The sequence below is a fragment of the Coenobita brevimanus genome, chromosome 20, assembly GCF_032717465.1.
Source record: "Coenobita brevimanus isolate Jiangsu-jjx chromosome 20, ASM3271746v2, whole genome shotgun sequence".
In the NCBI taxonomy this organism is placed as follows: domain Eukaryota; kingdom Metazoa; phylum Arthropoda; class Malacostraca; order Decapoda; family Coenobitidae; genus Coenobita; species Coenobita brevimanus.
Window position 1 is genome coordinate 2,031,059 of NC_136973.1, and position 13,942 is coordinate 2,045,000.

Consider the following 13,942-nt stretch of genomic DNA (forward strand, 5'->3'; position numbering starts at 1 on the left):
TTTCAAAATCATCCCCTACCTAATTGTTTCATGCTGTCATCTTCCATCCTGCATCTCGAGGACTTGGGGTTTGGATGTCGAACGCATTTTGTGGTCAAGTCTCTGTCGGTACTGGTTTGTGTGTGTGTGTGTGTGTGTGTGTGTGTGTGTGTGTGTGTGTGTGTGTGTGTGTGTGTGTGTGTGTGTGTGTGTGAGATTGTGTGTTTTCACTTTCCTTTCAAACGTCAACAATCTCTTTTCATTCTGTCTATCTACTCCCCTCTCTATCTATCTACCCATATATATTTATCTATCTATCCATCTATACTTATTTATTCATCTATCTATCTATCTATCTATCTATCTATCAGTTTATTTGTCTCTCAAATAAAGTGTGGAAAATCTGGTTCACTCGGTATCGCGTCCGCCTGCTTATCGTGTCTGCCAGCTAACCACACACTGCCTTATCTCACAGGAAATACTGCTACACACTTCCTCAGACTGTCACACTAGATTAACTGGGTCACATACATACATACATACATAATTATATACATACATAATTGTGTAAATCAGAAAGTAATTGGGGGCACGCACCCTCTAAGAAATGTAATTTTCAGGGAAGGGGGCGCAAGGACCCACTGAAAAATAATGTGTGTGTGTGTGTGTGTGTGTGTGTGTGTGTGTGTGTGTGTGTGTGTGTGTGTGTGTGTGTGTGTGTGTGTGTGTGTGTGTACTCGATAGTTTGTCTCTACCTGAAAAAGATCCCTGAGGTGAAAGAAACCGAGTGTAGTAAATTAAGGGTGGGGTGGGCGGGCAGGAGTGGGCGGGACTGGCTGGTGGTGGGTGATGGGGGAGGGCGAGGTAAAAGCACCCTGTGAAGATGGGCGTTGTGGGTTGGTCAGTATGGGTGTGACGATGATTATATGAGTTGCTCCTAGAACACATTAAGACTACGACTGAGATGATGATGATGATGATGATGATGATGATGATGATGATGACGCAGGAGGAAGAGGAGAAGGAGGAGGAGGAGGAAGAAGAGAAGGACGAGGAGGAGGAAGTAAGGATAATTGGCCTGTCACGATATAAGTACACTCATTTCACCTTAACTTGGCCCAGATTTTCGTCCTTTTGTTGCTTATTTCACGTAGCTCAATGACAGAAAATGACAATGCAACGGCTTTACATCCCTTCCACAGCACTTCTTCGTGACTGGCACCGCTTTCTTGTGTTAACCCGCAATATTGTTACAGTTCAGCAATCATGATGGAGAGATTACCATTTCAGAGCAAGTTGGAATGAAATTGGTATTCTAGTATTAATCTATTATTACAGCTCAGCAACCAAAATGGAGAGATGGCAACTTTAGGTCACGAGTATTCTGGTGTTTATCTATTGGTACAGGTCAGAATCAACACAGAGAGATGGCAATTTTGGGTCAAATTAGAGAGAGAGAGAGAGAGAGAGAGAGAGAGAGAGAGAGAGAGGGAGGGAGGGAGGGAGGGAGGGAGGGAGAGAGAGAGAGAGAGAAACAGGGGACAGTAGCCCGTAGCAAGACAAAGCACATAGTAAGTGTCTCCTTGTGTACAGTCATAAGAAGTCTGAGTGCTTTTCTTTTTCTGTCATCTCGCAAAAACAGATCTTATTTATGACAAGGAATTCATTTTATGTGTGTTGTGAAGCTCGTGCTGGGTCGGAATTATACATAAAGTGGGTAATCAAACGGATGGATAAAAATAAGCAAAGTATGAGGAGGAAGGATAGTACCCCGAGGCAAGACAAAGCCGAGTGCGAGCGCGCTGTGTTGTGTCAGGGCCATTGGCAAACAGCACATCCCTCTCACCTGCCAACATGTACAGTCCCACGCACAACGGGCTTCATACAAGAGACGAGAGTGGGTTGGCACTAACAGGACAACTTGTATCTTTCCTCCCCAAACTGCGACTATAAATTTTTGATCGAGAAAACAGGATACGTGGAAGGTTTCTACATTTTCCTCCCATACCAACGATTCTCTATTTTTGCAAGGAGAACAAGGAACATGAGGGTTTTCTCAGCTTTACGAACATTAATTTACTTATGCTAAAAGAACAAGAGACATTCGAAATTTTTAACTCTCCCGTCCCTATGAACATTTATTTTTGCTGGCAGAGACGTGGTAAATTTTTGTATGTTATTCTTATTACTATTATTATTCCTCTCGTACCAGTGATTGTGTGTTTTTCAAGACCGAACAACATGCAGGGTCGTTGCTAAGATTTAAAAATGGGGTGTCCAAGCCTAATTATGGGGTAGCCTAAGCACAGTGGTTCTTGGCCTGGGGTGCACAACGTCACTTCTGAAGGTGCAAAACACGCCAGCCAATTCCGTTACAAAGTCGTTAAATGTCAATATATGGCCAATGAATTTGTTCCTATGAGTGGCTGTATTTTTTATCTATTAAGTTACTGTGTGACATTTGTGTGTCACTGTACCATCTTGGCTGTAGTATGAATTTGCTGTCACAACAGATAAGTACGAAGAAGTTTCTGACGGGAGAGAGGACATATTCTGAGAAACGAAGGGGTACGAACACACACACACACACACACACACACACACACACACACACACACACACACACACACACACACTTTAAGTACCACTCTTTAGGGGGATTAGAAAGTATTCCCTGGAAATTTTGAGGGGTCATTCAGGCATATTTCAGACGCGGCCACTGACACTAAGGCCCTCTCTCCGGACACGCCACTGAGAAAAGATTATGAATTCCTGCTCATGACAAGATATCCATGGCTGCCGGAAAACTAAGTCATGGCAAGTTTCTGAAATGTACTATCGTTCTGAAATATTCATCGTTGCCGCCAAAATACAAGAGTCATGGCCAGACTCTGTTTTCCTCGCGTAACTAAGAAATTTACTGCTGCAAGAAAATCAGGACATACGAAGTTCCTTTATTTTCCTCAAGTACCAAAGATATTTACTGTTGGAAGAGGCATGCGGAAGTACAATGTTAAAAATTTGCAACAGACTCATGCTGATATCTTCCCAATCTATAATTTAATTGTTTAGGAAATTCGTCAACACTTCCTGGTTGGAAACGACAACCGCTGTAAATATATCCCCGAAGAGTGCAGGTGTGTGGGACAGGATTTATATGCAGCCTATACAGAGTTCCCAGAGATCTATGTTATTCTTGCGCTAACTTTGCTGAAGGTTTTACATGCAATATAAATAGCTAAGGAAGAGGTGCTAAGAAGCTTCCTGAGCCATCTAGGATCCGAACTTTAATATAGAGGTTTCCCGCTACTCTCTGTTGGCACCGTCGACGTAACATTTCTGAGGGTGAATGCTATATCAACGACAATTCAATTCTCAGGCGTTACGGAACTGCAGTGTTAGAAATTATCACATGCTCATACGTTATTTATTTATTTATTTATTTATTGCTCCACCCATGAGTAAGCTAATCAATTTCTTACACATTTCGTGGGACACTTTGGGTATAATTAAAATATTATCAAATTATTTCAGATTGTATTGAAGCAGATTCTCAGAGCATTACATCTCACAGCTTCCACGTCATTTAATAGTATTTGTGAGTTTGTGTTAACGGTGGGAGAAAATCAGTTCCGTCAGATAAAAACTTTACTGTAGGAAACGTATTTCAGTCGCTCGTCGCTGAGAGGTAAAGTGTTACAATTATAGATAACGTAAGTAAGATCTGTGACAGGTCAAGGTCACTCTTCCATAACAGGTGGTATAGTGATACGAGGTTGCTGAGCATTAGAAACGAATGTCATGTCTAGGTTAAGAATGAGACAGAAAAAAGGAAAAATAAAAAAAAAAAAAAACTCGTGACGCGTGTGAATCGCTGTTGTGCTAAAAGCCTTCTTCTTTACTCCACAAGGGTCGGTGCGGTAATCAGCCTGTAATTTTGCTGCGTTCTGAGGCGGATTCGTTTGCGTTTAGATATTTTAAGTTCATCGCCATGGCCAAAGAGGGAGTCAACCTCGCCGGTGCCGTGTTGGTGACTGTGGTGTGCTGTGATGATGGTGATGATACAATGGTGAGTGTGGTGTGGTGTGGTGGTGTAGGGTGCTCACATGTGGTGCCTAGCCACGTGGACCCGCTGCCCTAAAACCGATCTCCCACGCGTCACCCCGGCCCAGCCTCCACTGCCCCTTGTGTCCACCGCCACAATGCACTCGTGAGCTAACCGCCTACATAAGAGAATATATATAATAGGTTCTCGGGTGTGAAGAGGTTAATTAGTCCATGCCCTTGTCTCCTCACTAAGATAAAAGGAAAGAGACAGGGAAGAAGTCCAAAGGTGCGGTTATAAATACCCGCCCATGAAATTCAGCGTGTGAGGAATGTAGTGCAGACTCAGGTAAGGACATCAGGACAATACGTTACCATTAACTACCAGACCCAGGCTTTAAATTAACACTATCAGACTCCTGTGATCCGTATTCTAGGCTGTATGGGAGCTGCACCGACCAGGAGAGGGCTGATGATGGCAATGCAAACACTCCTCTGACTCGCCCGTACATGAAAAACATTGCACATTTAATCTACTCGTACATAATGATTGTATAACTCTCTCTCTCTCTCTCTCTCTCTCTCTCTCTCTCTCTCTCTCTCTCTCTCTCACACACACACACACACACACACACACACACACACACACACACACACACACACACAGCAAATTCAGCAGTTCACTCCCTCGCTTCACCGCATAGAGGCGTATTCTACCTGGCATTAGGGATTTTGAAACATCCCTTCCTAAGCGATTTATTGTCCACATTACACCTAAACATATTACTTGTACCTCATGAATATCAACATCAGTGGAATAAATAAGGACTATACGGTGTAATAAAATAAATCGCTAGGGAAGAGGTGTTGAGAAGCTCCCTGTGCCACCTGGAATTCAAATTTAAATTTAATGTTGAGTTTTCCTCCTCCTCGCCTACGTTAGAATTCTGCGCGTTTATCTCCTCTGGTCTCCAAGGCCAGAGGAAATTCTCTCTCTCTCTCTCTCTCTCTCTCTCTCGGTGTAGGAGAGTGCCAATTATTCGAGCCAGGAAGAGGTAAACACAGCCGCTTCGATAATATGGTTGGGAATGGGTGAAAACTGAGAGAGAGAGAGAGAGAGAGAGAGAGAGAGAGAGAGAGAGAGAGAGAGAGACAGAGAGTGAGCAGAAAAACTGTCACTTGCTTAATACGGTTAGGAATGGATGAAAATGACAAGGAAAGAAGTGCCGGAAGTAGAGTGCTGAGAGAGAGAGAGAGAGAGAGAGAGAGAGAGAGAGAGAGAGAGAGGAGTGGAGGGCCAGAAGTATTATTAGAAGACTACGCCCCAACACTACCATTCCTCCCTCACGTTTGGCTCCCTATGCTCCCTGTGGCTCCTTATGGGTCCCTGTGGCTCCCTATGCTCCCTGTGGCTCCCTCATACTGCACGCCACCACGCAGTTTGTGTTCACGCAAGCACACAATTGCCTTTGCATGTACTCAGTTAATTCACACACACACACACACACACACACACACACACACACATTCCCACCCCCTGCATAGACATACCCAGCCACCCACCCACCCACCCTCCCACCCACCCACACACACACACACACACACACACACACACACACACACATTCCCAAATCCCACCCCCCACAAAGACATACCCATCCACCCACTAACACACCCACCAACCAACGCAGACTCTCTCTCTCTCTCTCTCTCTCACACACACACACACACACACACACACACACACACACACACACACACACACATATACACATACCAACCCACCCACACAAGCACACACTCACACACACACACCAATGAAAGTCTCTCTCTCTCTCTCTCTCTCTCTCTCTCTCTCTCTCTCTCTCTCTCTCTCTCTCTCTCTCTCTCTCTCTCTCAAGCAGCTCAGCGTTAAATATGGCAGCCGTCTAGACCTCTACACGAGAAATCTGAACTATTTTCCTGACACTCATTTTTTAAAATCCATTTCAGGAGTGACTATTCCTTTCCACTGTCAAAAAATGGCGACTGAATAACCTCCAAAATTACAGTGTGCTTAGGATTATCTCTATAGTATGTTTATTTTCAGCTGGCAAAGATCCCTGGCCCCCCTTTCAGCTCAGTTGATGGCCAAGTGTATTCGGATTGGAGGGTGGATTCGGATACCGTTCATTCACCTTAACCTGGCGAATTCGTCCATTATTTCCCGTAGCTCAGTGGCTGAACATGACAGTACTACGGCTGTACATCCTTCCCACAGCACTTCTTCGTGACTAGCACCGTATTCTGGTGTTAGTCTCTTGTCATACCTCAGCATTCAAGACGGAGGAAGGATGGCAAATATATCCTTAAAGCGAACATAGTAACCAAGGAGACTCATTCCCACCTCATAAGTCTCACAGATTAAGGAGGTTGTGAGAGTGGCCCAGTTCCCTCACACACACACACACACACACACACACACACACACACACACACACGCACACACACACACTCAAAACTACAGCCCTATATGGGGTAAAATTCCAAGGTCATTTTAGGTGTATGACCGAACCCTCCCAGTACTCATGATCCACAATACACACTAGAGGTAAACAGCGTAATACACCCATGATACACCTGATTTATGACACGTCTCCGCCCTTACACCTCTATGCGTTTGACACAGGGATCTAGGTGGAACAGGACCCTCCCTAACACCGTCTCCTTAGCGACTTATTTAAGGCAGATACATAATCAAACCCCCAGATATTACGTACAATACACACTGAAGGTAAACAGGGTAATGTAAACAAAATACACTTTATAACTATACTCTTTTTACTCTAACTTGACCTATAAATCACGTCTCTCCATCTTAAATGCTAGACTATAACAGATCAGAACTCGAAAATAGTGCTAGTCACGAAGAAGTGCTATGGAAAGGATAAAGAGCACAGTATTGTCCGTCTCTGTCACTGTGCTACGTGAAATAAGCTGTAAAAGGCAAAAATTCTAGATCAAGTTCGTGTAACAGAAAAAAACTTTATTCATCTGACAGCCAGTACATGTCCCTATTTTAATTTTCGTATTCTAAACGGCCTAACAGACTTCCTAGCACCTTTTCCTTGGCGATTTATGTAGCTTATTATATCCAATGGGTGACACAGTTTCGGGGTGTTGCAGGACTAATGACCTCAACCGTAAACACAAGAACAAAGGGTAGACTTGGCACGCTGGGTCAAAAACATCACCAAAACATTCAGTGGCCGTGTTGTCTGTCCATGATACTTAAAATTTCTGACTGACGTAGGATTTGTCGTAACGCATTTTCTCTGCTACGTATTCACCCTATAACGCAGCTATCGGTACTTAAAAGACACAAATAACATACATGGACACAGCAAGGCGTAGTTTGCTAAATAAATCGCTTAGGGAGAGATGCTAGACACTAAGTAAACGAGAATATAAAACAGACTGGGTCCGTTCTTTCTCCACCCAAAGTCACTCTCTTGTTTGAGGTATTAATAGCAACTTTCTGGGACCCTTTCAAGATGACGTCTTTTTAGTAACACCGAGGCTACTTTTTCAACTATAAAAGAACGGAGAAAAAATTAAATACAACAACAATAACAAAAATCCATGCATCAGAATACGGGCGTCCTCTATTCATTAAAAAAAAATAAATAAAAACTGTACTCGAACTGCTGTGGGTTGATTTTTCGCGGGAAACTATTCAGAGGAGGCGAACTCCAAAATAAGAGTCAGTTTCTATAAATGTATCTCCGTATATGTCGATGTTACCAAAATATTTCGTGAAAGACTACATCAATTTGGAATTTAAAAAAAGGGGTCATATAATGTGTCCGAATATTTGAATTTGGGATGAAGGGATATTATTTCGGTGAACATCTATCGAAAGTCAAGGAAATGGGTCGATGTTAAAGTGAGAGAGAGAGAGAGAGAGAGAGAGAGAGAGAGAGAGAGAGAGCAGTATTAGTGTGTTGACGTGATATGCTGAATCAGGTGGTGCAGGTATGGAGTAGAGGAGGGAGGGAGGAGGGAGAGGGAGAGGGAGGGAGAAGGGGAAAAAGATAGGTAGGTAGATGGGTAGGTAAGATGTGTTGGCAGGTACGTAGGTGTGTAGGTTGGGAGAGGGTAAGGCTGGTTAGTAGGTAAGTTGGTAGGGACTGAGGGTGGAAGATAGGCAGGAAGGTAAGTAAGGTGGGTGGGAGGCAGGTGTTTAGGTAGGTAGGTAGATAAGTAGAATAGGAGGGAGTGGGGGTGGGACGCAGCAGATGGGTTGGGAGGGGGAGGGGGATGGAGAGGGAGAATGAGATGGAGGGGAGAGGAAAAGGGGAAGGGAGAGAGGTGAGGGGAAGGGGGGATTCACCTACATTACTCATCATCTTCAAATATTTCCGAACCTCTGAATGATGAGACGGATTCTGTGTGGCAAAGGAGGCTTCCTAACATCTCTTTCTCGGCGATTTATATATTTATTTATCTTACGAGACCGACTCTGGGCACAGGTTTAACAGCCCGTTTCCTATAACCCAGCAGTCCTCACAAATACCACACCTCCACATGCCACCACTTCGTCACTAACATCAACCATCCATACTGAATACATGATAGGAGTGTCTTATAAAAAAAAAAAATAAAAAAAATCGAGGAAAGAGGAGATTGAGTTTGCGCCGAATCGTCCATATGGGCAAGAAAGATCCCGGGAGTCAACTTAATAATGATAGTGCATCGGTATCTCTTAAAACTGTGAATACTGCAGTAAAGAAAATCGTCTTATGTTTAATATGTTGATGTCGTCGAATTTTGGCCCCGTCCTGTGGTCTTCTCCTTTCACCTATTGTTATCAAAAGTAGTAGGTTTTGTCATGGACTGCCCCTCAACACCTCCACAAAGTTTGGTGAAAATCCGACAAAAACTGCTCTACATAGTTATGCACAACGATTCTCCTGGAAAAAACGCCCGTGAGAATCATTCCGGGCATGAGATCTATTTATCTGTTTTGTGAAGAAATTTGGACGAAGGGTTAGTTAAGGGACAGTCCACTTTTTTTTTTTTTTTTTTTTTTTTAAGAGCTAAGATAAAGGTCACGGTCAAAAGGCAAGGTCAGACTCTGATAAATTTGCGCGTGGTGGACGTGGTTTGTTGTTCCCGCATTTCTTTAAAGGCTATTATTGCATGACTGTAAACATTGAGGCTTGGGTAATGACTGAGTGAATATCCAGCAAATCCTGGGAAACATAGGCAAGTTTGTGTGTGGTATTTGATGGTAAATTACGTCAGGTACGCCAAACGACCAGCGAAGGGACGGCGAAAGAAGTGAGACGATGAAGTTACCAATGGCGTCACCATCACCATGTAAGGAACCGTAAATGCGATGCACTGTTGACGGATAATGCCTTAAATCGTCAAATCTACGAGACTATCATACTCTGTGCGAAGGAATCCCCCAGCAGACTTTGTTTAATTCATGGCTGATGGGGAAGCAAGACAACAACTGCACTGGAAATTGCAAACGGGCACATTTAATTGCACAAGCAACTGAAAAAGCCTGAGAAACAGGAGGAAGAAATTTGTATACGGTAAGATGTATTGGAGGCTGAATTAGGTGAGATAAATGAAGCTATGAAGGGGAATATTATGAGAGCAGAAGATACTGAAAACTAGGATGGTTCACAAGACAGAGGTTTGAGGGGACATCCGGGACAAATGACCAACATGATAAACTTTGGATGATGGAATTAACGAAAATAACGGAGGGATTAGAAAGTAAGCTAACAGCACCTTAGCCAAGACCTAATTCTGTCGCTACATCAGCCTAAAACAATGCTATTATGGATATCAGTGGTTTGAAATGTTGGAGAGCAGGCTGTCCTTTGTAATATAGCCAAGTAATGTGAAAATACAAACCAAAATGAAGTCTAATACAGCAAGTCGTGCCTTAACCACAGTTCGTGCTCCCTTATACTTTCTGCCACAGAAAATGTGATCAGTAGCCTATACAAGGCTAGCAATGGCGGAATGGAGCAAGTGACGTTAGTAATGAACTGAACTGAAATGTTTAATTTTGTAGAACTATGCAGAGTACATATACAACAAAAGGAGGTGAAGGGTCTTGCCACACACCTCCTCCAGCAAATATAATTACATACAATCAGTGGTTACAAGGGCACACAGCGTACAACAAAACAACAGGGCTATTTCCAGGCATATGGGATAAACCCCAGCATTAACGGAGATGATGTTCTTTGTACTATTTAGAGAGAAAACAGGTAAAGAAAGCGCACTTAATGGTGATGGCGAGAGCGGTACTGCAGAAACTCAAAAAACTTCATGGAGGAGTTCGAGAGCATTGCCTCACCACACCTCACGTCCTCTCTCTCTCTCTCTCTCTCTCTCTCTCATGTCGGACAAAGCTCATTAGGACTAAATCTCCATAGGGCAAAAACCCTTAAAGCAAACCCCCCAACACACACACACACACACACACACACACACACACACGCACACATGAAGGATGTTTGAGATATTGGTGTGTTCTCTGCTGGCTTGGCTGGTCTCGGTATGAGGATTAATGACAGCCTTCTTGCAAGCTTTGGAGATAGAGCCACATCATGTACAGACGGGGTATGAGATGCACTCTGATCGTAGCAACAAACTTCATTACGTTATTTTATGCAAGGGAAAAATTAACTAAAAGGAAGCCCACAATACTATTCCTTCCAAGAAAAAATAAAAACAAAATAACAGAGAGCCAAATTCAAGATCCATTCATTTCGAGATGCCTGGACACACTGCGTTTAAAAGACTGGAGATCATAGGCAGAGGGAAATGCAGACAGCAGAAGGTAGTTACAGAGTTGTGCTGTTGCATATATGATGGACTGGGAGTAAAGGTTAACACAGGCATTAGAGAGAGAGAGAGAGAGAGAGAGAGAGAGAGAGAGAGAGAGCTGAACATAGAACATCCGGAATCTTCAGCGTTATTCATATTTTTGTACATTTTTGTTCAACTTTTTTGTATATGTGGATTTCTCTTGCAAGGTTAAAAGGAGAGAGAGAGAGAGAGAGAGAGAGAGAGAGAGAGAGAGAGAGAGAGAGAGAGAGAGAGTCAACCACCTCTACCAATCTCAACCTACCCTGTGCAAGGAGGACGTAAGAGAGGTGACATGACTCTTGAACACAACTGTACATTGTCCGTGCGCCCTCCCCTCAGCATCAAAATCCAGGACAAGGCTTTTTGGGTTCAGCTGTAGGAGGGAGGGATGCAGGGAAGGGAGAGAAAGGGAGGGAGGGAGGTAAGGAGGGAGGGAAGGAAGGACTGAAGGAGGGAGGAAAGGACTGAAAAGTAGACGTCAGTGGTTTTGCCCAGTGTCTAAATGTGTGTGTGTGTGTGTGTGTGTGTGTGTGTGTGTGTGTGTGTGTGTGTGTGTGTGTGTGTGTGTGTGTGAGAGAGAGAGTAGAAGTGGGTTACGGTCAGCTACCACATCTGCCTGCCATGACGTCATCCACACACACACACACACACACACACACACACACACACACACACACACACACACACACACATCGCTAACCTGTTCTCACTAAAACGCTAAAATCGCTAAATGAATTCCTGCAAAACACTAAAATCGAGGTTAAAGTATATATATCAAGAAAATCGCTAGACAAGGGGTAAGAGCCATAAGAAATATCGCTAAACTCTTTAAAAACGTACAAAAAATGAGCTAGATTTCGTGCTGCTAGACGCTAAAATCTCTCTCTCTCTCTCTCTCTATCTGAAGGCAGGTTTCTCCGGATCTAACTGAAACTACTATAAACTGGCAATGTAGTTAGGATGCCAGTCGGGGCAGGTGCGTGGGATATGTGGCCAGAGAGAGAGAGAGAGAGAGAGAGAGAGAGGCTGGGAGACGGGAGATAAAGTGTCACATTCAAAAACTCTCCCAGGCTTTACCTGTACTGTATATAATTTTTTACATATACGTTTTCCTTCACTACACAACTACCAAACGCTTCACGATCAAATCAGACAACGAATTAAATTTTAAAATAGCGAATAACAAAACTATAGAGACCAAAATCTATAAATTAAATGGGGAATTCTCTATAAACGCAGCCAAGAAAGTGCCAGGTCAGCGAGTAACTGTTCCCGCCGCCCGAAAAAAGAAATGGAAAAAGAACGAGACAAAACTCCCGAGAGTGGCTGACGTGGTGGTGGTGGTGGTGGCGCAAAGGAGAGATTTTACCTGGCGTCGTATGTATAATGGATCCTGATAAAACTTTACGACACACACAGTCTCTGTAACAGTTAACTTTTATCACTCGTCATTTTTTTTTCTTGTCACTCTAATATTTACGATAAACAAATCCCCCAAACAGTTAATCTGTACTATTTTTATTATTGCAATTCTAATATTCACTCTAACTATATCCGCATTCGCACAGCGAGAGCGGGTGTTGTTTGGGTCGGTGTGTGTCGTATGTGCAGGGCAAATGAAGGAGGCATAACCCCCAAGAGAATGAACTGTGTATAGAGGATATGCATAAGTAGTAGTTTCAGCCCGAACTTTGACTACTTGGTAAATGTCGTTGAGGTCCCCACCTGGGAGTGTTGTGCAAGGACAACTAAGATAATCATCCATCTACTTCCTTTTTGGTGGGCTAGCGGGTGCTACACCTTGCCCAAGGGTGACCCGGGACTATGCAGGGCAGGGGCGTCCATCTTCCCTGAGCCGGATACATGCTCCGGCCGCATACCCCAGCTTACTGCTTGATTATGATGCTTTGGATAGCTAGACAAGTTGAGACAAACGCATAAACAAGACTCTTTACACAACATCAGTTTAGGAGAGTTTATGAATACGGCATCAGTTTTCTCTTCCAATCCAGCACTACTGCCGTCACAGTTTCCGGGAGTCGAAATACCTGCTACAACACAAAGATCCCGCCAGTGAAACTTCTGCCTTCTCTGAAAATTATGAGTTCCGCCTGGTGACTGAGCATAACGTTACAAAGAGTATTATCATTTTTTTTTTTTCTGACAGTTGGGAATACTGTCTTTCTTTCCTGACAGTAATGATCATGGTGGTGATTGCAGCACAAACAAAAGCAAACAGCAACATTCTTCGTGGCCCATTCGAGGCTGCATGTTAGAGGGAACATTATGACTTTCTAAATGATGATGATGACGATGATGAAGATGACGCTAACTACATGAAACGTCACTAGATTCAAGATGCCAGTCCAGAACGAACAGTATTAACGAAACATGCCTGCACGATCTAGGTAATGGGACAAATTTCTCTCGATCCATTATTTACATGAAAGGCAGTCTGCTACCTCGGGTGTTCCGCCTTCCAACTTTCCAAACGGGAATTGTTATATTCTTAATTCTTTCAGACCGAGGACGTAATTAATGGATGTTTTCTATGGTCAAAACAACAAAAACAAAGCGACAGTAGCTACCTCAAAAGAAAAAATATTATAGCGTGTTCGTGCCCATATGTCAAAGACCCTAACCTCTTTTCAGCTTAGTTAATGACCAGGTGTAGTCATACTGGAAGGATGAGCTGAGTCTTGATAACGGAGACGCATTCCTCCTTCATTACTAGGGCCAGGCGGCGTAACCACCTGGTCATATCAATGCAACCACACGCAGGCATCCCTCTCCAGCATCCCAAATCAAGGTGAATGAACTATAAGCATCCTTTAAGACCATCTGGCCGAGTATGTCATTTTGGTCACATTCCCAGGGCCGGCCAAATCCAGTGTGTGTTCCTAACTGTGTCACTCACTCACTCTGTCACTGTACCCTTCCTTTAGGAATGTAATCTGGCAAGTTGTAATCGCAGAGTTTTATGACTGCCAATTTTTCACTTCCAGCTATTTTTGCGGCATCCACAAGGGCGTCTGGTGTG